The 26,822-nt window shown below is 36.4% G+C and overlaps 1 protein-coding gene, 1 long non-coding RNA gene and 1 other non-coding gene across 3 annotated transcripts in view; all 3 read right to left on the reverse strand.

The window, feature by feature from the left end:
* The window catches only part of LOC125240933, a 51,907-nt gene that overhangs the window by 7,414 nt on the left and 17,671 nt on the right, over positions 1-26,822 (reverse strand). The window lies entirely within an intron of this gene.
* Positions 1,056-5,377, reverse strand: LOC125240943. Its single transcript, XR_007178698.1, has 3 exons — positions 5,060-5,377; positions 4,811-4,901; positions 1,056-1,154 (listed from the first exon to the last, which is right to left on the reverse strand). It is a non-coding gene; the product is annotated as an uncharacterized LOC125240943 (long non-coding RNA).
* Positions 23,399-23,472, reverse strand: Trnas-cga. Its single transcript has one exon. It is a non-coding gene; the product is annotated as a tRNA-Ser (tRNA).

A 26,822-nucleotide genomic window follows, 5' to 3' on the forward strand; every position in this document is an offset into this window, starting at 1 on the left:
CAATGTATTTAAATACAAAATGCAAATACTTTGGTTTTTTACCTATTTCAAATAAAAATACAAAATAGTTTTAGAAAAAGGTATTTGAAATACAAAATGCAAAATAGGTATCTTCAAAATACCTTTATTCAAATAAAATACTTTTTTGACATAAGGTAAAGCTTTTATTCTAAAGATGTGTTTAAAACACAGAATCACCAGAGAGCCCAGAAACCTGGCTCTATAGAATCAGCACGTTAAAAAGTGAAGCCAAAAATTGGCTGTCTCCATGTCTTTTACCTAATATTATAAAAATCTAATGAAAGAGTTATTAGGGGAAGGTTGCTATCATTGGACCACTTCGCTGCTCTATATATATAGTCGGTGGCAAAGTTCCTTTTACCTTCGTGCCTCGATACCCTCGCAACGCTCAAGATTCCACTTTTTGAACCACTCGCTACGCTCGCGGTTCAATATTGAAATCTTTCCCTTGCTCAGGTATCAATATTGGCACGTCCAGTTAAACAACTACTTTGCCCCCTTGTAAAACAAATAACTATTATTTTTTCAAACTCGGTAAACGTAACAGTCAAGACGATAGCTTTTTTGAGAAATTAATCGTATTTAATCTAAAGAACCTTCCCTTAAAGTTAACGGAATTCAAAAAAGTAAGTAAGTAAACACTTTATTGTACAAGAAAAGAATACAACACATATAATTTAAAATAGAAACAGGGTGTATAGTTTGCTAACTGGACACCACCCGACTAGTCGGGGCAGAGGTAGACCAATAAAAACGAGGCGAGATGACCTCGACGTATTTTGCTGCGGCTAGCCGAGCAGGCGGCAAAACGTGACGGGTGGCGGAAGAAAAGAGAGGCCTTTGCAGTGGGTCACAAATATAGGCTAGGAAAAAAAATTGTTTGCTCTTGCCTGGGGGTTTTTATCTAGCACGAAGTCGAAACTCCAAAACCATGCAGAGTGCGTTTTTTAAAAATGTAAAAAAAGTACCTACAATTTTTTTTTCATGAATATGTACACTACTGTACTGTAAACACCACAATCAGAAAAGGTATCCGGGGTGGCACATGAGGAGCCCACGACGGTCCTGGTCAGTTCCATGTCGCTAACAGGTCCGGGTTCTCCATTTTAGTAGTAGCAAGGTGCTCCGCATTCCTGTAATAATGGTGATATAGTCAATGAACATTAATTAACAGTTATTTGTTATGCTAGGGGGCAAAGTTGTATTTTAACGCCGAGTGTGGAATTGAAAAATGAGCAAGTGAAAGGATTCTATAGTTGAACCACGAGCGAAGTGAGTGGTTCGAGAATAGAACTCTAAACTTGCGTGTTTTAAAACACGAGAAGTAAAATACATTTGCACCCGAGTGTAACACAAAACTTTTCCCCTCACTATAGCGAGGAAACTACAACGCAAAAAATGCGTTTATCACTGCTTCCAGTAGTTCCACAGGTGGTAAATCATCTTTATTACTAGATTCACCTACATTTATCAATTTTAAAGCAGTTAATTTGACTTTATTCAAGGTCAAATTACTTTACCCACTAGTGGATAAAATGCGTTTTTACCTTAAAGGACAAAACACGTGTTTCCGAGCTAGTGAGGGGGAAAATGTTTTTTCATCGCACTCTATTGCTATTTTGCACTTAATACATGCCAAGTTGCGCTTTCGCTTTCTCCCAGACCGGACTGTAGCTCCGGTTAAAAAGCCGTAATATAAGTAGTTCTCGAGATATTAAGTTATGTGACAGACGGACGGACACACAAGACGGACGGAACGGCACCATAAAGGTTCCTTTTGTACCTTTTTGGTACGGAACCCTAAAAAACCGCCGCTTTTGGAGTTCTGGTGAAAGGTACTTACGAATGTTGAATAGGCTACTTGCCTCCTAGTCAAATCAGCTTCCCTTTAAGAACTGTCAAAACGAATTTTAACGTTTTGCTAATATGAAATCGAATTGAGTGACGTCACGTTCAACTCATTTACTTTATATATTTCTACCTGACGAATTAAATAGAATTTGTATTTAAAAATAACTTCTATCCATGTTTTCCTTATATTTATCTGATGCTTTATTTCGTGCATGGTATTAAATAATTTATTTTAAGTACAGTCAAGTTCCATGTTGTGTAGAAATGTGTATTTTTTAAAACTGCTTTCAATGTCTGGTTATTTGATGGAAATACAAATGAATACATCAATAACGTATACCTACCGTTAAGGTTTAAGGAGTTCCCTCAATTCGTCATGAATCCAATATCCGACTACCTATAAGAAATCGAGTTTGACAAAATTTGAGTTAAAAACTCAATATGCTTAGCAAACAAAGATCCTTTTGTCGTCTTTGAGAAGTTTCGTTCTGATCATCATAAGCAGTTCCACTGCACCAACCCCAAACTCAAGTAATTTTGGAGAAAATAGGCTGTGACAGACGGACAGACAGGCGCACGAGTGATCCTATGAGGGTTCCGTTTTTCCTTTTTGAGGTACGGAATCCTAAAACCAAAGTCATAATAAGTGTCTCGTTCAAATTTGAGTAGTTCCGTTCTGATCATCATCAGCAGTTCCACTGCACTAAATGTCACTGTTCGGTACGGTCGACTACAAAGAGATGTATCCATTTCTCACCTTATTACGATGCAAGAAGCTGAAAAAGTGTATACATCTCTTTGTAGTCGACCGTACGTAAACGCATGCTGTTCTTATAATAACACAAAAACCAATATATGTATACCTGAATAAATTAAAGTTATGGTCTTTGGGAGCCTGGGGTCTGCTTTGACAATCAATCCCAAGATTTGGCGTAGGCACTAGTTTAACGAAAGCGACTTCCATCTGACCTTCCAACCCGATGGGTAATTAGGGCTTTATTAGGATTACCCGGTTTCCTCACGATGCTGTCCTTCAGCGAAAAGCTACTGGCAAATATCAAATGACGTAATTTCGCACATAAATTCCAAAAACCTCATTAGTGCGATCCGGGGTTCGAACCCGCGAGCCTTAACGCGACCACTGTTCTGAACGTAAATGCATACTGTTCTTATAATAATACTAAATTAAGTCACTATAAGTGTGTCGTCCAGATTTGAGGAGTTCCTTTATGACCATCATCAGCAGTTCCACTGCACCAAATGTCACTGTTATGAATGTACTTAAATTAAAGCTATTCTCATATAAATACCAAATTCATTGTAAGTGTGCCGTGCAGATTTGAGGAGTTCCATTCTGATCCATTTCCATCATCATCAGTTCCATTGCACTGAGTTCCACTGTTCTGAACATAAATGCATGCTGTTCTTATAAAAATAACAAAGTCACTATGAGTGTGCCTTTCAGACTTGAGGAGTTCCGTTCTGACCATCATCAGCAGTTCCACTGCACCAAATGTCACTGTTCCGTACGTATATGCATGCTGTTCTTATAAAAACACAAAAATCACCACATGTATGCCTTCAAGATTCGAGGAGTTGCCTTGATTTCTCCAGGATCCCATCATCAGAACTGGGTTTTGATAAAAATAGGACTAATCTCAAATCTGTATACATATATACATTCAATCAAAAAAAAAATGAAATCGGTCCTGTAACAACGGAGAAATCGACAACATAAAGAAACCGGTCAAGTGCGAGTCGGACTGGCCCACTGAGTAGTATCCGTACAAACTTACAAAAGTTAAAATAATCTCATGTATCTCATATATGTACCTATAACTTTAAAGATTTGACTATAATTACCTATAGGTATCGGTGAATTCGCTAACTAATTTGCGCGACCTGTTTAGTATGTTAGTTTTTCAGGGATAATTATTTCTTAATGTTAACTCATTTGCATAGTTTAATCTTAATTTAGAAGAGTTTTTTTACATATAATCTCGTATTCATTTGTAGTTCGATCTGTTCGATAAAATCCGCAAGGGTGGTTAAATTGAATTTTAAATCTGATTAGTTTTTAAAACCGAAATAAATTACACATATGAAAGAAAAAGTGACCAAGGCCTCCAGTGCCTGAGGCTGGAATCGAACCAACGTACCCTGCAATCGCGGCAGATGCCTATTTCCGCTCGGCCACCCAGGTCACAGATGCTGAGGTCGAAATTATCTCTCATATGAGTAATCGATACAAGGACTCGCAGCGCCCTCTGACCATCCCTAGAACCTTCCTTCCTTGACAGATTTGAGGCGGCGGTTAAAAATAGTTTTGATATGTACAATTTGAGCTTTTTCATACGATACCCCACTTGACGTAGTAGCTTGACATGATTTACAGTTTGCCATTAGAAGTTAAAAATGTTCATACCTGTTCCAAATTTCAAATCGATAGCAAAATTACCTAGTTCTCGAGATATTTAGAAATATGACAGACAGACAGACATACGGACAGAGTGGGACCATAGGTTCCTTTTGTACCTTTTTGGTACGGAACCCTAAAACCAAAAAAAATACTCCTTGAGATTTCCAAATCCTTGAGATTTGGAGCGGCGGTAAAGTTAAAGAAAAACATGAACCCTAATAATTATATAACCTCCTTTATTTTCGATAAAAAAAGTCTGTTAAAAAAGGGACATAACTCTTTTCAACTAATCATTTCAGTATTTTTTTATGAATTCAAGCTTTTATTTTTATAAATTTAACCCTTAAATGCATGACCTTGACAAAGATTAATTCAAATTTGTATTTTGACATGCTGTCATTACAGTCAAAAATAGATGATGCATATATACATCGCTGTGCATTAAAGGGTTAAGTCGTTTTTCCTCTATTGTTGGCATTGTAGATACACAGATATTTTCAATTTTGTTAAACTTATTACCTGGCTCTCAGATTCTCCGCTCATTGTAGCTGCTTCTGTGAACGTCGGCGATTCTTGACGTTTGGGTTCCGACGCGCCTTCATCATTAAATCTGCAATAATAATGATCACGAATAAATCAGAAGTTTCCAACCATTGGCGTGTGCAAAGGGCTTGGCACTTGGCAGTAATAGTTATTTGTTATACAAGGGGGCAAAGTTGTATTTGAACGTCGAATGTGGAATTGAAAAACTAGCAATTGAAAGGATACCTGCGTTTCACGATAAAATATCAAGAGCCAACACCATGACAGCTCCTCGAAATAATCACTAGTCCTTGTTCCAGGAAGCCCAGGAGATCCGAAAATTGGTCCTGGACAAATCGGCCTTGGTCCGATGAAGAATCACTGTAACATAAAAAATAAATTTACAAGTTAATTAGTGTTAATTTACAAGAGAAAATGCTTGAGTTGCTAAAAAATCCCTCAACTCTTCATGGATTCCAACATCAGAACAGCGCAGGTTTCGACATGTCACAAAAGAACGCCACCTCAATAAGTCAATACGTAGGCAACAGAACCCTAGGCGTTACGGGGCCCGAATAGAAGTGGCAAACTAAGAAAGAGGTAGCGCAATATCATTTTTAGGGTTCCGTACCAAAAAGGTACAACAGGAACCCTTATGGTGCGACTCTGTCCGTCTGTCTGTCCGTCTGTCACATTCCTAAATATCTCGAGAACTACTAATGCTATCAACTTGAAATTTGGAATAGTTGTGAATATTGTGAACCTCTACAAATAGAACATATAATTTTTTTTAATTTATTAATTTTAATTGTAGAACATGGCCAAAATGAAAGGGGGCAAACTGTAAATTTCAAGTTACTAGGTCAAGTGGGGTATCGTTAGAAAGAGCTCAAATTGAACGTAAATAAACTATTTTTTAAAAAATTTTTGTTGTGGAAAAAAAAAGAATTTTGAAGGAAAATGTAAAAAAAAATACCGTTCCCCCCCCCTTATCTCCGAAGTTTACCAACGAAAAATTATGAAAATTTTAGGAAACATTTGTTTTATGCTAAATATTACAGGAAAAATATAATCGTGTTTGTATCTTGAAAACCTTTTTTTTATTCACAAAAAACTTTTCAGATTTTTACTTTTAATTTACCCACCTTTGCGGATATATATAGTACTTCAAATTAATACGAGATGTTACGTAAATCAAATTCTTTCCAATAAAGTAAAAATTGTTTAAATCGGTTAACAATGTTAACATTATAAAGAATAATCCCTGAAAAACCAACATACTAATATGGTCGCGCAAATTAGTTAGCGAATTCACCGAGAGATGGCGCTATACACAATAATGCTCATTAGTACCTATACTTTTGTCTTCTAGTCAAGTCGTTAGAGGTATGTGAAAACGTGAGATTATTTTAACTGGGGAGTTTGAAAGTTTGTACGGAACCCTCGGTGGGCGATTCCGACTCGCACTTGACCGGTTTTTTTAAATTTGTTTTAGAATAACGTCACTTTTATTCGAAAACTTTTTTACAAACCTATTTAAGTGTAGAGAAAAAAAGTTTTGTACCGAACCGAACTTATCCAACGACTATAAGGTAACGGGCCCAATCATGGACAGTTTAAGATGAAATTTTGCCTATTTTCGATATTTCACTGAAACATGTAAAAATTCTACCGCTAAACGTGTTAAAACTTGAATGTCTTATCTTTCTTTTACATTTCCAGCGCATTGCAGAATAGATACTCCTATTGGTTTCTTCATAATTAACAAATTAAAGCAAGGTGCTTTTTCTCCAATCATGGACGGCAGTTCTCCAATAATGGATCCCCCATTATGAACGGTGAAATAAGTTTAAAAATTTACATTTAAAGCAAACTAATACTCAATGAGACAATTTTATATACCCCAAATAAAATTAGTTTGGGTTATTTTAACATAGGATTGTTTCTTGTAAATTTTGGTTTTTGTAAATTGTTCCTTGTCCACGGAACGGAGGTACGCAGTTTTCCGGGTCCAGTTATGGACACTCGCAAAATAACACAATTTCTTTATATCTTTGGAGTAACAAACTAGTATGTTTTATACCTTATCTCATGGTTAATACAGTAAGTAAAACTCATTCAAGTTTACACCGAGTATTATTTTTTTTATTAATTTATACACGAACTCTACTCTCTTAGCAACCTTATTTAATGAGAATTTTTACTAATATTTTTTTCAGTAAACTGATGACTTTTATCTAGCCGCCAAATCCTTCAGAAATAACCGAATTAAATGAAACGTCAAAATTAAGCAGCTCTATTACTCTTGTTTATGGTACAATGCCGTCAATTTTTAGGAACTAATTTCAAATTATTATTTTTAAGGATTTGTCCATAATGGTATCACCGTCCATTATGGGGTATTTTACATTATACCAAGAACCATTTAATACAGGACCAGCAGAGTCCATACTAAATACCGTACCCCAGCTGGCAGCCGTCAATCTATGTCGCTAGATGTCACTAAGAGTGTCATTTGAATAAAAATGTCGTTATTTAACACGTTCACTGCGGAGCCGGATTTTGTGAACTCGCTCTCAGTGCGTTACAACCCATGAGAGTCCTGTATTGAGCTTTCTCTCTGTGCGGTACAAGTCAATTACAGCTTGTAAGGAGGGTTTCATATTTTACCTAAAATACCTTTACCAGATACACATTTATTAAATTTTATTGAAACAATATTTAGTCTAATAACTAATCTACACAATACTGTCTTCGCCGAAGTTGATGACTGTTCGTTTAGATTTTATAGACGAATTAATTAACAGGTCAAAATTGACTTGTGCCGCACAGCCAGAACGGGCACAGGTAAAAATGTCGATGATTTAGTAGTGATGAGGAAAATAAACGAACTAATATATCGATCCAATTCTTACTTTCTTTACCTTTAATGTAACCAGATTTTTATATTCAACCAAAACTTTTAACTTTGCTCTTAACATTATTTAAAAAACGATTTTTAGAAATTTTAGTAAATATTTTGCATCAAGCAATTTGAACTTTTTACAATATATTTTTACGTAATAATATTTAGCAAAATTGTAAGCGTTTTGCGTATAAAAGCGTTATATTGTATTTAACGAATTTCATTTAAAACAATCGAAACACATTTTTTCACCACAAAATAACGTGTGGATTGATAATATGGTAACAACACTAATGCATTTTGCACTTTGCTCCAGTGCTATACAAGGTCGTGCGTAACAGGTCATTAAAGGCCCTGTTCCGCACTGAATAACAAAAGTCTAAGACTGGTGCGAACAGGACATATGTGACCTGTTTATTAATTTATATGCTGTCAAATAGAGTGTAAAATGATAAATATAAACGTATACTTGACTATATAAAAATAATAAAATATAACAATGATATGGGCTTCGCACCAGGGTAAAGTTGCGCATTTCTGTCGCCGCACCAGGGGAAGTCCAGAACAGGGTCAGAATGACCTGTTTCGCAGTGAACGTGTTAAAAAAAACCGGCCAAGAGCGTGTCGGGCCACGCTCAGTGTAGGGTTCCGTAGTTTTCTGTATTTTTCTCAAAAACTACTGAACCTATCAAGTTCAAAACAATTTTCCTAGAAAGTATTTATAAAGTTCTACTTTTGTCATTTTTTTCATATTTTTTAAACATACGGTTCAAAAGTTAGAGGGGGGGGGGGACGCACATTTTTTTCCTTTAGGAGCGATTATTTACGAAAATATTAATATTATCAAAAAGCGATCTTAGTAAACCCTTATTCATTTTTTAATACCTATCCAACAATATATCACACGTTGGGGTTGGAATGAAAAAAAATATCAGCCCCCACTTTACATGTAGGGGGGGTACCCTAATAAAACATTTTTTTCCATTTTTTATTTTTGCACTTTGTTGGCGTGATTGATATACATATTGGTACCAAATTTCAGCTTTCTAGTGCTAACAGTTACTGAGATTATCCGCGGACGGACGGACGGACGGACGGACGGACGGACGGACGGACGGACGGACGGACGGACGGACGGACGGACGGACGGACGGACGGACAGACAGACATGGCGAAACTATAAGGGTTCCTAGTTGACTACGGAACCCTAAAAATACGCACGCGGTAGTTCAACGGCATTACAAATGATACAGTAAAAAGTATATAGATGACGCTAGGGGCCCGTGTCATGTTTCAGTCCCTGTTTACAACGCAAGCCATCGGCATCGTTCTTATTTTGAATTATGACAGTCATCCAAAAGAGTACCATACTGTCAAATTTTCTATCGCTTTCATTTTGAGCGTGACGTCAATGATTAGTAATATTACTTTCAATATATTTCAAATTTATATTTTAAATGAGGCCATTTCGAATAGTGTTTATGATTATGATAGATATCATGTTGTCAATCAATCTCCGTCTCGCTCGCACCAATCCTATATTTGTACGAGTGCGACCGAAACGAGTTGAGTATTATTTAAAGATTTTTGAATATGCAAAATCCATGAAGAATAGAAATAAAGGAGCAACCTCTTTAAGTATCAGAAGTGCACATATAAAAGAAAAGATAGGTGGCGCTGCAATCGCAGGTGCATAAGGGTTTGACAATCTCTTTGCCTTCTCGGTAGTGAGTGACCCCGCCTACGGAGCAAGGGGTCCCGGGTTCAAATCCTGGGGAGACCTTTATTATTTTTTTCTACTAATATTTTTCTTGAATTATTTTATTTTTTTAATGTCCAAAAATATTTTTTTGTTTTGTTACAACTTTTTTAAATTTCATTTGCAAGACTTACAACATTACTGAAGAATCCTAAGATGGGGCAAACAATGTAAAAGGGCTTAAGTTAACATTTGTATGAATAAAACAATAAATAAACACAAATAAAATACACAAAAAGAAAATAAATGTATAAAAAAAAAACAGAAAGATCGCTGTCAGAATTGAACCCGAGAACATCTGCGTACGAAGCCAGCGCACTACCACGGGACTACGTCTTGACTTGCTCAGTCTGACGAAATTAGCCTAGAGAAAAGAACGTCTAATGTCATCTCACATCGCCGCTGATCATTGAGCGAGACATGCGCTCCAAGCGGAGATATTTGTAACTGCAATTATAAAGGCTCAGCCGGTCATTTTTGCGACTGTTCTACTTCGACAGACTTTCCTCCTTATCTCTAGTCTCCCTGGCAAAATCTTATTGGTAGTTGTCACAAAAACCTACTTTTTCCATAAAGCCTGGCTTCCACATATGCGGAATCGAGCGGCGTCGAGTCGAGTTTTCATCTTATACATTTGAATGCTATTCGACGCATCATGAGAAATGCAAAATACGAAAGTATAGCTATTAGTAAACTACGTAATAATTTATGGCAGAAGGTCCTTTAAGTATTAGGGACTGAATAAATTAACCGACTTGGTATTACAGGGATCTCAACTCTTTTTTACGCCAGAAGAACTGTGTTGAAGGACCAGCGATTACGTAGTTCCTGACGAACTATTGTAATATAAAATAAAATAAAACGGAAAAATAAAATTATGGTAATTGATGCGTGCCGAACTTACTGCTGTTGTTTTCTCGACAGTTCAGCGGGCGGCCACCCTTTCGAATATTTACTTGGTTCACTCTTTCTTGTGTACACTCGCGAATCGTTATTTATTTAATTAATAATTATAACTTTATTCGTCGTTGCGGATATTTTTTCACATTGACATCGAATGTCTTTTAGTTTAGCAGATTGACGTATTTTCTTATATTTTTTAAGAAGGTCGGCAAAAAGGCGGGTGACACGACAAATAAAACCGGCCAAGAGCGTGTCGGGCCACGCTCAGTGTAGGGTTCCGTAGTTTTTCGTATTTTTCTCAAAAACTATTGAAGCTATCAAGTTCAAAAAAATTTTCCTAGAAAGTCTTTATAAAGTTCTACTTTTGTAATTTTTTTTCATATTTTTTAAACATATGGTTCAAAAGTTAGAGGGGGGGGGACGCACTTTTTTTTCCTTTAGGAGCGATTATTTCCGAAAATATTAATATTATCAAAAAACGATCTTAGTAAACCCTTATTCATTTTTAAATACCTATCCAACAATATATCACACGTTGGGGTTGGAATGAAAAAAAATATCAGCTCCCACTTTACATGTAGGGGGGGTACCCTAATAAAACATTTTTTTCCATTTTTTATTTTTGCACTTTGTTGGCGTGATTGATATACATATTGGTACCAAATTTCAGCTTTCTAGTGCTTACGGTTACTGAGATTATCCGCGGACGGACGGACGGACGGACGGACGGACGGACGGACGGACGGACGGACGGACGGACAGACAGACATGGCGAAACTATAAGGGTTCCTAGTTGACTACGGAACCCTAAAAATGAGGTTGAACCTATCATAAGGAAGAGCGAACGGGATGGACGATATGAATGATAATGAATGAAAAGGGCGCGAACAAACTGAGTTGCGAAGACTTGGTGTTTTTACAAGTTTTGTTTTTGATGGGATACAGTATCTATTGTCTTAGTCCGTTTTTATCCGATCCGATATCGGATGTCGGAAGGATTTAAATGGAAAAACCGGCCAAGAGCGTGTCGGGCCACGCTCAGTGTAGGGTTCCGTAGTTTTCCGTATTTTTCTCAAAAACTACTGAACCTATCAAGTTCAAAATAATTTTCCTAGAAAGTCCTTATAAAGTTCTACTTCTGTGATTTTTCTCATATTTTTTAAACTTATGGTTCAAAAGTTAGAGGGGACGCACATTTTTTTCCTTTAGGAGCGATTATTTCCGAAAATATTAACATTATCAAAAAATGATCTTAGTAAACCCTTATTCATTTTTAAATACCTGCCCAACAATATATCACACGTTAGGGTTGGAATGAAAAAAAATATCAAACCCCACTTTACATGTAGGGGGGGCAAACTAATAAAATATTTTTTTCCAATTTTTATTTTTACACTTTGCTGGCGTGATTGATATACATATTGGTACCAAATTTCAGCTTTCTAGTGCTAACGGTTACTAAGATTATCCGCGGACGGACGGACGGACGGACAGAAAGACATGGCGAAACTATAAGGGTTCCTAGTTGACTACGGAACCCTAAAAACAAGTAAAAATATAGGTGAAATTATGTTTTTTTCAACTCCCGGGTTGTAAAACAATGCCATCTAGTTTTGAACCAAAAATTGAGCTTTTTTTAGGGGTACGCTTTTTTGTATGGGCTATGTCAGTCCAGTATTAAATGGTTCTTGATTATACTAATATAATATAGCAATACCCATGACGAATTTGTGTCAAATGTCAGATTCCAAATTGAACATTAATTTTGAAATCAGCAGCCCCGAAACCTAATTTACGACACTCCCATGACGACACAAAAGTTAGGAAAAAATGGGTTCTGTAATGAAATTAATGATAATTATACTAATGGTTAAGATGTGAACTTAAAATATAGCTTTTTTGGCTCACCTTAACTATAAACTGAAATAGACCTACCATAACTACTTACATAATTTGCTAACTGCTGGACAAGCGCTTGACGAGCAGCGCGACCCAGCTGCAGCTCTTTGTTTAGCCAACACCTGTCAGGAGCCATTGCCAAATAAATATCAGCATTCTGCTGACGGGCGTCAAACTCCGCCGCTAATCTCTGCTCCTGCTGCTGCTCCTGTTCTTCGTGTCGGTTCAGCGGAGGCAGTTCACAATTCGCTTTGTTAGCTATATTGTCAAGCACACAACACGTTTTAACGATCTTAGCTGCCGCTGCTGGCTTGTAGTGCAGTTTCTCCATTGACGACAAACACTACCAACTGATTTTTAGTCGCCCAAAACACCGCTCTATACAGTTGCGGGCTCGAACTTGTAAAGCGGTATAACGAGCTTCTGGAGATCCTACAGGTGCATCCAAAAGTCAGTGCATCCATCAGTAGTGTTTGCCTCTGTGGGTAAGCTGAATCACCTGAAAGAATATAAAAATGTATGGCTGTGATATATTGAAATATACAATTATGCTACGAGTGTTTTGTCTAACAGTTCTTACTTAGAGTGATATTTAAATTGACTAAACAATAAATCACACGTGCACGGAAGAAGATATTACACAGAAGATACTATATTTCTTTTAGACATTTGTCAAATTTATGTCACGTTAGCTTTTTTTAAATATAAAATTATCATATCTACGTTTTCATGATGGGTCTACACCGACGCAAATGCACGTCATTCTTGTTTATTTTAATAATGCCAACGCCATCTTGCGACGAGTAGAGGAACCAAGTTGTGCCGAAAAAACTTGCAATTTACTCTTTGGTACGACAAAATCCCCGTCTAAGTGTCATAAACCAAACATGGCGGCCATACCCATCGACAAAAAAGTCTATATACTGTGCCATTCAGGAGAACGCATGCCTTGGTTCGTATTGTCAGGCCATGAGAGATTAAATTCGTGTAAAATTACGCAATTCATATCTTTGTAATGATATGATGATTCGAATTGCAATCTCATTCTGTCACTTTGACACAAGAGTAAAATCAAAGTAGAATCAATACTAGAGTCGTGACACGTTAGCAAAATGCAGACCAAAAGTGTGTACCAAAAGTATTGCCAGTATTACAAGTTTGACCCAAAAAAGGGAATTTAATCGTTTGCCGTGCTTAGGATTTCTACAAATAGGTGTTATTTGTGAATATTTTACACGATCGACCGTCTATTAGCAAATGGCTGTATTGTATTTCACCCTATAGCTATTATAAAATGTTGATTAAATCTAACGTGTAACTTTTGTACAGTGGACTTTCGGCGGTTATTCAAGATGTATACCTCTAAGGCATGGATTTGTACATTTTTTTTATACTACGTCGGTGACAAACAAGCGTACGGCCCGCCTGACGGAAAGCGGTCACCGTAACCTATGGACGCCTGCAACTCAAAGAGTTATGTTATGAAAACATTGACGCAAAAGAGATTTAATACTTAATTCAATTTTCCCATAATAATTATCATAATTGACACTACCGTGATAATAGTTAAACTAAACGCAAACACAAGAAATGATTAGCTCATTTAGTGTAAGTAGGCAAACAATGATTTCAGTGTAATATCGCTGATTTAGTGTCATTACTAATTCATAAGCTAGGATAATAGGTAGTGAAACTACGCAGTTTCATTTTGATAAATGTTATTGTATAACAGTTTTTAAGAAATACTTCTGGCTCTGATACTTCTAAGTCTCGGGTCGGGACACACTTCGAAAACAAAAAAGATTGTAGATGGTGTAAAAAACACCATCTGTACTGAAAAAGTAACCTAACCACAAAATTCAACTTTTGAAAAAACCCTGACCGCCACATGGCTAAGAACACTCCCGACTAAGGGCCCATTTAGACGGTACGAGAACTCGCGTACGAGTTAATACATTGCGGTATTTGATGGCTGTGAAAAATTCTATGTAACCTCAAAAGCCCGCAATGTAACAAAAATCGCATGCGAGTTCGCACGTCGTCTAAATGGTCTTTAACTCAGCTTTTAAACAAAAAACAAAACTAAATCTAAATCGGTTCATCCGTTCGGGAGCTACGATGCCACATACAGACACACACACACACACACACACACACACACACAAACACACACAGACAGACAGACATACAAACAGACTGACAGACACGTCAAACTTATAACACCCCTCTGGGCTTAAAAATGTTTTCTTTTATAAGTCTTAGATTTATTTCCTATCGTGAATATCGTGATAATAAGATGATTAAGTATAATTAGCATTTACGTTTCGCACGATCATTAAATTACTGACCTCCTCTATTGAAAATATTTGTTGCTGTGAATTCAGATCAATCAATTTCATGATTATCAGAAATGTTAATTGTAGATTTCGTGATTGTTGTATATAAGTTTACAAATTCTTCGCATAACATTAACACAGTTTTAAATTAGACTTAATTTTAACGATGATTATGAGATGATTCACGATATTGATATTGAAGGGACTTTCGGGGGAGGTGTAATGGCATATTAGCCACTTTCTATGTTTAGCAGTAACACCACAGAATATATAAAAGTACAAGTACAGAAGGCTCACTCTCAACAACCTGTCAACGGACTGCATGTGACATTGAGTTCTATTGCGCAGCGTGAAGGTTGTCAAACTTTATGGGCTGCGAACTCGCGGCCGTCGAAATGTACGGAAGAAACGCGGAGTGAAGCGCCCTGGTATTGTGTTACCAGGGTTTACTGCGACATATCGCATCGCGACAACCCAAACATGTATAAATATATATTTTATACAATAAATAGATAGATTGATTCTTTACGTGTCCACGCTTTATCTGCTACTCGTGTACTATCATTTGACTACACCTCATCCCGTGACTCTGCTCATCCTCAACTGTAATAACATATCTTGTTATTACAATATTTAGGTATAGCGAATAACTAGATTATGGATAGTTGTGCTTACGTGTTGATTACATATTGCATTAACGCACATAAATTCAATTCAATTCAAAAAAAAAAAATTCAATTCAATTATAATACCTAAGGCAATTGATTTGTAAAAAAATATGTTTTTCGTAGACGGTTTACATCTCGTGACGCAAATAATGCAACAATTAATCAATCTACGTAATATCAGCAGTTAAACGATCAGCAAAGTGATAATTGTCAGCATTCTACACTATTGTTCCTAGCGTGAGACAATTGAACAGTATATCTGGAAACTTGTATCTCAATTTGATTTCATGATTTGAGCTTTTGAGGTGACGGAAGGCAACAATACTGTATACTGGTTTTGATAAGACATATTACTCGAAACTTACGCTAATTAGTACATGAGATAAGAAGTAGTTTGTGAGATACATCCGAGTTATATCAAAACCCATAAAAATTGTGACATCCGAATTTGGCCCCGGATGTTTAATGTTAAAATGTGTAACATTATCTATACAATTAAAGAATATACATACGGAATTACAGATATTTTATTTTACACGGAAACGGTGTCACTACTGTTTCCATTGGACTAATTCCATGAAAAAAATATTGAAAGACAAGGGGCCCACTTTTCGAAGCTACAAGTTACAATTTACAAGTGGTTGTCAATGTCTAATATGACAAGTTGGGAGACTGCCGCTTGTAACTTGTAACTTTTAGTTTTAAGAAATGGGCCCAAGGTGTCAACATAAATATTAGTAAAAGTGTCATATTTATTATCATTTGCTTTATAACATGCTTCATTATTTGCTTTTCCTCTTATCCCACCAGATTTTTTCTATTATATAAGTATACTTTATTACCTTTGATGGCTATGATGTATGCATATGAGAATGAGGTATTCGAGTCTCCATTGTTCCAGGTAACTTGTAAATCTTGTAAACATAAATAAAATACTTTTGCGACACCGTGTGAATCTGACGTAACTTATTATTAGCAAATAATGCAATTCAGGCCATTGACCCGAAGGCTGACGCGACCGTGAGTGACCTTTGTTTAAGTTTGGAATTGCTGCGTATGCGTCGAAAATTGCGGATTGATGCAACGCACGCGCAGCACAGTACGAATAAAAAGGTAATGAATAGTATTTTGACTACATTTAGGTACTGAACAGGCTACAATTTGAGGACAGTTGTAAGTGTAAAAGTGTGCCACGAAATTCGTGTATGCAATTTGATATTCGATGACGCTTTGACATTCGGATATCATGTTTATAATGAAAATAAAAATTTTACTATCATTTGCTGGCCATCAATGATCTCGCTATAGTAGGTAGTTATACAGACAAGATGAAATTTATTTAAACATTTTATTACGAAAAACGGTATAATATTTTGCTTTAAACGATACGATGCAATATAATAAAAAGTTTTTATGTTGTTTATTTCCGTGATTAAATATAAAAGCTTTATCGCCGTCAACATCTTCATCAGCATTGGCCTATGGCTAAAATTCGTATTTATTTTTATTGTTGTAGTGGCATGGTGAAAATTAGTAAAAGTACAAAGGAGGAACGTAAGTTTGAAAGTGCTAGGTAAAGTTACAAAAAAATTGCGAATATAATACTGACACTATGTTTACGCCGCGGAGGTTGAGCAACAATCCCCATTCGGTTTCGATTTGGCGATCTCGCACAAATGTCAAGGTGACGCCGCAACGTCGCTCGCGATCTTAATGTAATTGACTAATTGAGTTAATGAAGGTTCTTCTTTCAATTCATACTATTTTGGGGGTTATCAATTAGTATTTTCTATAAATGAGAAAAGTTACGTACCTAACTATAAACTAACACTACACACGAATACATGCATTAGGTACAGTCGAGTTCATAAATATATGTACATTTCTTCGCCTTAACTCTATGAAAAAGGTGAAAAAATGTACACATATTTATGAACTCGACTGTACCTAATGCATGGTTTATTTTTAACCCCCGACGCAAAAACGACGAGGTCAGCGACGGGGTGTTCTAAGTTTGACGTGCCTGTCTGTCTGTCTGTGCGTGTGTTTGTCTGTGGCATCGTAGCTCCCGAACGGATTTTTTGTTTGATTTTTTTTTGTCTGAAAGCTGAATTAGTCGGGAGTGTTCTTAGCCATGTTTCATGAAAATCGATCCACTATGTCGGGGTTTTTTTCAAATTTTTTGTTGTGTACTATAATAGAATTGCAATGCAACTGTGTCTAAAATAATACAATCGTTGAAAGTAAGTCAACCAACAGTTAATTTGGTTTATTTACATTCTATACATTCAAAACGGTCAAATAATGTCATCTTAAAGTTTAATTAAACTTGTTAAAACTGAGTTAATTTTATAAACAGATGAAATAACTTCAAAAGGTTTCATAATTGGACATCTCACATAATATGGCAAATTTATGGAATATTATATTTGCAAATCAGTCCAAAATGTTAACAGGTTTGACAAAAGTTGCCTGCGAAATTCAGGTATCTTGTGTAGTCAGTTATATAATGGGTAATATGTAATACATACCTTATATCTTTGATATGTATAATATATTGTTTGCCTAATTTTGGAAATATTAATGTCACTGCAGACTTCGTAATACCTAACATTAAAGTAGGTATAAGCATGTATAAGTAGTTTACCTACCTAAGTAGTAGTGAAATTACATATTTTACTTTTTACAGTGAGGGAGTGCTATTATAAAGCCGCATTTGGACAATGTTAAAAAATTGTCACATAAATAAGAAAAAATGTGTTGGTTGAAAATTGGAACGCTGTGGCCGTAGGCGTAATAGTCTTTCACTGGTCCTTTCCGCATTTTTGCAAAACTAGTTTGATATGCCAAGTCGAAAATGCAGGATCTGACCTTATATAGCTCGTCTTGAAAAATCCCCAGCGCGGGAACTTCTTAATACCCACGCTATTAAGAATCGTTTAACCCCTCTAAAATAATTGGCTGAATGCCCTTCGCCCAGGCCCAGCTGCAAGAAAAAATTACAAAACGACTATTCACACACTGGCCGTTAAATCGAGATTACATTTTATGGCATCACATTTTTAAAAATCGAACAATTTGGAATTGTAACTATCGCAAGCGCGTAACATGATATTCCATCAATTGGAATATGAAACGTACTTGTGTCAATTTTTATAAATTTGGCATTGTAATGACGTGATTGACTGAAATGTGATATCGTAAGTTGTGTCTTGGGTATCAGAATCGAACCTTTTCAATCTTCGAGCTTTTATTGCTGGCCAGTAATAAGTTTGGGTGTATTGCAAGGTATTCGGGTCGCGATGAAGCAATGGACGACGTATAGTATTGATGATTCAAGAGTTTATTGAATTATAGTCATCAACTTTAATTACCATTATCATTGGTATAGGTTAATGTTAGCCGCATTTTCTTGCTGAAAACGCTATTAATTTTGAAAATATGGCTTTATAGGTATAAAACCTGTTATAAATCGCTACTAGAATAATAGAACTTTCGAACATTTAATTAAGAGGGTTTCTAAACACCTTTTTGCTTGAGGTCACAACCATTCTTTTCAATCGGTGAAAACTTTAACCAGATTAGATAGTAAGCGAGCGAGAAGATATCATATGGTTTGACCATGGTATGACAATCGAAATCTTATTATAGGAAAATATAAGTGAAGAAAATGTATATTGTATATTGACGACATGTAGGTATTACGATTTTTAGCACCAAAATATAGTTATATTGTGTACCTTTCTAATTTTATACGTGTCATGTGTTATTTAAGTTTCATGGCGTATTAGCTCACTGTAATGTCATATTAACGTATCGACAAATAAAATAAAAATACATAAATAGTATCTACATACCAGAATGTCATTTTAAAAAGTGCGATTTTATGTCGATGGCTAGGTGCATTTGTTTTGCCCACCTCATCCACTTCTACTGTTGACCGTACAAATATAAATCGGATGCCAGAGGTCAATGTTGTTCTAATAAGGCCTACAGCAATATTTGAGCTATCGTAAGAGTATAAATAAACACAATAAGACATATATGTTACTGGCCTTCAAACTGACTGATTTGGTACTAATGTCATGACATTTAGAGGATTCGCGAAATGGTGTCCCAATCAGTCCTAGCTCTATTATTGCACCATGTGCCTTGTGTTGGAACTTGATACTCATTATAATAATACCATTGTAAATTATACATTATGATGTATAAGACTCGTAGTTATTTGTACCTACCATCCTATAGTGCATGCAATACTTAACCTACTCTTAACGTTTTTATGCTTTCTCTCCATTACTATGTAGTAGGTAAAAGGATTACCGCCATTCGCGTTTTCTCCAGCATTTTTTTTATATAAGTCCACAAGTGTCTAAAATATGGGACGCTTATCAGTAGATATTAATCTACTTTACTTTGTCTCAGGCTCTAATTTCAAAAGCAATGCGGCCATACATTCTAGAGGACCTAACTAATTTTAGGCAACATGAATAAAGGAAGAATTCATTAATTTAGTATACGTTTTCGAGATACCTAGTCTGACAGTGACAATATTTGGCCTGAGAGAGCTTACAGCCATAATCTCTCTCCATTGTGAATGGACGATGATGCGGTCACAGTCTTAATGGTGGATTGAGGTAAAAAAACTGCTACGAGTAATATCACACCTAGAATGATGCTTATGCTTAAAGATGGCCGAAATTTGTCGCTTCGAAGTTTATTAATGGCCACTTGCTTTAGGTATGCTAATTTTTTGGTTAAAGGACTAAAAAAAATTACAACTATATTCAGGAGATGTGGTTGTTATATCTGAATACAATCGTTAAGAAACAAATAGTTTCCGCAGTCACATATGTATTATTTTTGTTGGGTACATTAGGTACTTTTAATGACGTATGGAATTGTAACATTTTTTGTTGCATATCTGATATCTTGAAGGACGATCTCGCTCAATACACATCAGACGCGCTAGCCAAGATGACGATCGTTTGCACTACGGTTATCAATCGCTGTGTGTTTGTGTCAGTCTTTGATATATTACAAGTGCGTCAAGAAATTATTCCAGAAACCACATTCTTAAACCCGCAAGGCGTCAGTGGCAGTCGTTAACAAATAGTATGATAGATTAGACTTATATTGACCGGGATATAGACCGTGATTACCTTTTTGATTTTTGTCGAGCTCCCGATATTTCGACGCAGTTGCATGCATCATGATCACGGAAACCAAAAAGACACGGAGACAAAAATCAAGAAAAAAAATCAAAAAGGTAATCACGGTCTATATGTAAGTCTAATGAAAATAACCGTGAATCATTCAAAACTCTTAGTATGATAGATGTGCGACCTGAGAGTACCTATAGTAACCGTTCTTTGAAGTTTAAAGATCACGTTATCAGACAAGAAGATCTTCACACCTTCAATTCCACTAATTTACTTTAATTTGCAAAACCTGCAGATGCATCTGATTACATCAAGCATTCGATGTTGTTGCCAACATACCCGTCGCCAATCCAACATATAATTAATACACATTTAATTTAGCAACTTGCATGCTCCAAAAACCCCTTGCCATTCCACATTTGGCAACGAAGAGCACAAGGTTGGCGGGAATGGCAGAAAGATGCGGAGTCATGTTCGCGATTTTACGTAATAATGCGAAATATATCGGTTATTTAATCAGCTACTTGTTGAGATGGTTTGGACACGTGCATACATAATTTTACGTCTGCGTTCTCGACAGGAGTAGGCAGGGCACATGTAACTGTTCAAGTTTCAGTGACACTCTTAGCGCCAGTTGCATCAACCAGATTTGACGGACACATCATCGTCAAGCAGCAGACGTCTATGGCACTTACCATACAATAAAATTTAACGAACGCTTTAACGGTGACAGACGGTTTGTTGCAACCGGGTTTCAGTGACACTCTTAGACATTATGGGGTTGAAAGAAAACGAAATTGTGATAAAAAAGTAACATGTCAATCTCAATGGGATATATCCCATAAACATAAACACGTGAAAAATGAATGTAAGAACGCTGACAAAGAAGTAGAAGCGTATGTATTTATCTCAGGAGCAGGACATAAAATACTACTTCCCATACTATGCTCCTGCATTGTTGTATGGTATGTATGCTTTATAAACAAGTGGAATTATTATCCGCGTATCTTTTTACAGTTGTTATAAAGTAATTAATGCAAATTGTTCACCACTAAAATACGTAACTGCATAATTTACATTATCTTAACGAGTTAAATTTTGGTACGGTTACGGTTTGCACATAAAAATGTAATTCTTTATTTGTCATTATCTCGATTTTCTTCTACCGTTGATGTAGTCTAATTATAGAGTGTATTATTGACAATGCACATATCGAGCGTTGAGCAAACTGGTTTTTTCTGATGATGGGATCCTGAAATCGAGGGAACTCCTCAAATCTGAAAGGCATACAAATGGTGATTTTTGTGTTTTTAAAGGAACAGCATGCATTTACGTACGGAACAGTGACATTTGCTGCAGTGGAACTCCTGATGATGGTCAGAATGGAACTCCTCAAATCTGAACGGCACACTTATAGTGACTTTGGTATTTTTATAAGAACAGCATGCACTTACGTCCAGAACAGTGATATTTGGTGCAGTAGAATTGCTGATGATGGTCAGAACGGAACTCCTCAAATCTGAACGGCACACTTATAGTGACTTTGGTATTTTTATAAGAACAGCATGCACTTACGTCCAGAACAGTGACATTTGGTGCAGTGGAACTGCTGATGAAGAGTGAGCCGCCCCTGGTTAGAGTTCCGTTCTGATAATCATTCTCATCTGTAAGTACTTCAGAATCATCCAGATTACAAAATTGGTTCAGAAATGACGGAGATATCGAATAACAAACATTAAAAAATATACAGACGAATTGATAACATAATCCAACATTTGAAATATTTATCACCAGAACCCCAAAGGAAGGCGGTTTTTTTTTTCTTAAAATTATATAAGAACAGCATGCACTTACGTCCAGAACAGTGACATTTGGTGCAGTGGAACTGCTGATGAAGAGTGAGCCGCCCCTGGTTAGAGTTCCGTTTTGATAATCATTATCATCTGTAAGTACTTCAGAATCATCCAAATTTCAAAATTGGTTCAAAAATGACAGAGATATCGCATAACAAACATTAAAAAATATACAGACGAATTGATAACATAATCCAACATTTGAAAGTATTTATCACCAAAACCCCAAAGGAAGGCGGTTTTTTTTTCTTAAAAATTATTGATATCCGAACTAGGTAAGTATGTGCAATTTACACAAATTTCTGACTTCAACCAACACCAGTAAACCTCCGAAATAAGCTTTCACATCCTAATCTTATAGCATTGAAATCGTGACCTACAAGCAAAACCTAATAGGTAAGGTAACTGTGCTCGACATCGACAGTATACCTACTTCTTAGAACAAATTAATTTATCCTCATAGAATATAATTTAATTTGTATTTTTTTTTAGTAGACAAGACACACTATACCTACCTATTAGTAGCCACTTTCAATTTTAAGTCGTTATCAAGTTAATCAAAACCTATGCGAAAGAGTTCAAAAAATCCAAAAATAGACGGCATTTCTTCACGATCTAAATTCCAAATTTAGTGAAAAATAAGACGTTACGCAAGTGAAAGTGTGATGACGGCAAAACGGCGAACTTCTTAATTTGATCCGACGCCTGCGCCGGCGCACGCCGGTTGACCGCCAACGAAAGTGGTTTGACGCGTGCCCATAGTACACAATCTTAATCAGTGTGAAATATTGGACGACACGCGTTATTGAATGTTGTTAGCAACATACAGTAGATTTGTGGGAAGAAGAGAAAAATGTCCTCAAATAGAGAAGCCCTGCCGGCGTATCTAAAGTATTATGTGAGGCTATGGACCAATCACCTATTCTTTTGATAAAGATTTAACCAAATAATAATTATGACAAAATATAACTGCGATACTTTGTTGTCGCAATGGTTTTCTAAGATCCTTTAATACGTTTTCAGAAATAATTTACTCCTTTAATTATAAACTGAAATAGGTAGATACCATACATTAAAGAAAAAGCGATCAAGTCCACTGGTGGCGAAGCCGGGAATCGAACCCGGGTCTCCAGCTATCGCGGCTGACGTGTTCGACCGCTACACCACCCCGACCGCCGAGGTACCCGTCGAAATTTCTCAAGTGTATGTTATCTCTGAAGGCTACGCGCCTTTGACCAACTCTAAGGGCGAGCAATTTGTGCTTGCATCTCCTATATGAATCCTTTTGCAGGATTACGATATAGCGACTAGTGGACTAGTGGACTTGATCGCTTTTTCTTTAGTGTATGGTATCTATTTCAGTTTATAATTTATATATAGTAGTGTTACTACTTAAAAAAAAAAACAAATCAAAAAATATTGAATAAAGTAATATCGAATTTACTCCTTTGTCAACACATTCAGCAATGTTTGTGTTATTGAATGCCTATTAAGTAAAAAGGAGTATAATATATACCTACTGTTTGCTACTGTGTAGGAAAATACCTATTGAAGTGTAGTGATAAAAAAACATAACGTGGACTAGGATTGTAATAATGTCGTATCGTGCGATGTAACGCGCACAGTTCCCATTGATCATGATCGTGAAAATTATGTCTATCAAACTAATTTACCTATACTATTTAGTATACTTTTAATCCTAAGATTTTCTTTTCTTAGAAAGTGATATTGATGTTTATGAATGAAGTAGACCAGCCCAAAGCTGTCCTGCGCATACACATATAACACAGCTAGCCAGCTATACTGTGCTCCGTGTAATCGCACGTTTAAAACCAAGTTCGGTTTTGCGAGTCACCAAAACCAGAACTCAGACCACATGGACTAACAAGGAGTCGCCATAGCCGGATACGGTTTGGACGACGATGATGATGATGCTTTTATTATTGATAGAAGAATGTTTAAGTTTTAATGTAATTTGTTAAAATTGAAATTAATCTTTAATTATTGTGAATTAGGAAGTATGTAGATATAACTATGAAGGTATGAGTAATAGGGATGTACCGACTAGTGATTTGGCCGACTAGGCCGACTACCGACTAGTCGGCGCCTGGATGGCCGATTAGTCGGCCGACTAGTCGGCTAGTCGGCTATAACATAATTTTCGACTAAATTCACCAGAATGTTTGAATGACATTTGTGGTTCTTTCGCGCTTTTAATGTTTTTTTCAGGTTCAAAGGTTTATGAGAATATTTATACACATTTTCCATGTTTTAGCTTTATATAAATAGTGATCCTGCCTATGAAACCGATAGTCTTAGGTAGGACATTTATTTCTGTTATAATTACAGATATTTGTTCTTTTGACAAACAAAGGCATAACGAGTACTTACATATTTAATATAACCATAAATCATCCGTTAATTTATTTTTGTACTGTTTTCCTATTTACTTATCAAGTGCCGACTAATCGGCCTTGTTTGCCGACTAGTCGCCGACTACAAATATGGCCGGATAGTCGGCTTTCCCGACTAGTCGGTACATCCCTAATGAGTAAGTATAGGTATAATAAAATTTCTCGACATTATGTTCAATTTTTTTAACTTGGGGGCCGGCCGATTTTTGAATCTTGGCCATTCGATTTCGTGAAATTCGTTCAATAATATCTCCACTACTAGCGATTTAAATTCTACTAACAGAATCGAAAACGAGTGGTCATTACCACTAGTTTTTAAAATTACTAGCCGTCCTTTTTCAAAAGCAGCATTACGTCGTTTTCCACAGATTTTCGAACGGTTCGAAATTAAAAAATCGAATCCCCTGTAGCTTAAGTATTTAGGCACACCTCGGACACTGGCGATCAAATATATGAAAGAGGCGCGTTCCTAGCACACAGTCTAAGCTCGTGTAGGTGAACGCGTACTAACTACGCTTGTATGAGTGGGATATGACAGGTCGACTGGTCGCGTTTTTGACAGGCGGTAACTGTGAGGTAACCGAGAGGGGGTGGGCGGCACTTTCAGCGGGGAGAAGGAGTGGCCATACTGTACGATAGTACTCTTTATTTTACTGTGATTTAGGTGCGTAGGTACACTAGGTACTTAACTTTTTGTCCGGAATTTATAATAAGTATACACAGTTTCATAAAGTTCAAGTAGGACGTAAGGTAGGTACATGATACATGGAATATAGATCTCAATTTACAGTCAAGGTATAAAATAACAATACGAACAAATTGAAAATATTTACACACTATCTTAATGCAGGTTGAATGGGAAAATTTAATTGAATTTGAATTAGTTGCGGTTTGAAAACAATACTCAATAGAAACCAAGGATGACTTCAGAAATTAAATGCATAATACTTACCTATTAGGCTAGCTTTAGTGTCACGAGGACCGACCACGCGAAGCGATCACGCAAAAACTGATTTTGTATGAAGTTGATGTTGTCCGCGCGGATTTGTCTACTTTAAAACGATCCCTGAACTTAAGAGGATACGGTAGCGAAAATGCTAAAATGGAAAAGAGCCCCCCTGTAAACTTGGGAATTTTAGTTAAATATACAAGTGTTATTAACTAGATTTACCGAAAAAAAATTGTCCATTAAGAACAACGAAGTCAAAAGATATTTCAAAAAAATCTTTAAAATCGAGGTTCCGCCCTCGACTCTTTCCTCCTTCAAAACTTAATCAATCGGAACGAAATTTGAGAATCTGAATAACAATGAAATAATATATGTCGGACCGTTTAGCTTTTTTGGTTAATTGTTACCAATCTTGAGTATCACACATTTTTTTGCGCCACAATGAAAAGGGAGACCAGGGAGGAAATAGTCGAGACCGTTTGTATGGAGAATTGACCCCTATCGTATCGTCTTAATACATAGTCCGGTGCGGATCGCTCTGCGCGGTCGGTCTGCGCGATACTAAAACTAGCCTTACCTACTTATTACTCTTATTAGGTCATGCAGAGACAGTCCCATCTTTTGCAATTTTTGAAAATCCTTTGTTTAGGAAAATAATAGCGACAAGATCTTTAACATTACTTTAACTTTTAATTACTACATAAGATTTTCCGTGTCATCCACAAAGACGCACAGGTTTGTCAAATCTAACCTTTAATAATATGACATTATGAGTTAAGTTAAGGCCCACGCTCTAACGTCTTTACTTTCTTTAGAAAATAAGATTAAGTACAGTCAACAACACAGCTGTGAATACAGATAAAGTCTCTTATACAGAACTTTATTCCCTGTACCTGAAGGTGTGTATAGATATTTTTGGCACTTTGTCTGTATTCACAGCTGTGTTGTTGACTGTCCCCGGTTACTTAGTCAACGTCTCTTGCTTACGCTTCGTAAGCGTTTCGTAGCTAGCTCTTTCTATCGCTCTTCTGTATGCACATCTCTTTCTCAGGTATCTATCTCTATCGCTCTCGAGTATTGGCGCGATAGAGCCAGACTACATTTCTGCGGCATTTCGGTGGCGTTTCGCGTCGCAGAAATGCCATTCGGCTACGGGGCCTG

This window comes from Leguminivora glycinivorella, chromosome 2, assembly GCF_023078275.1.
Source record: "Leguminivora glycinivorella isolate SPB_JAAS2020 chromosome 2, LegGlyc_1.1, whole genome shotgun sequence".
NCBI lineage: Eukaryota > Metazoa > Arthropoda > Insecta > Lepidoptera > Tortricidae > Leguminivora > Leguminivora glycinivorella.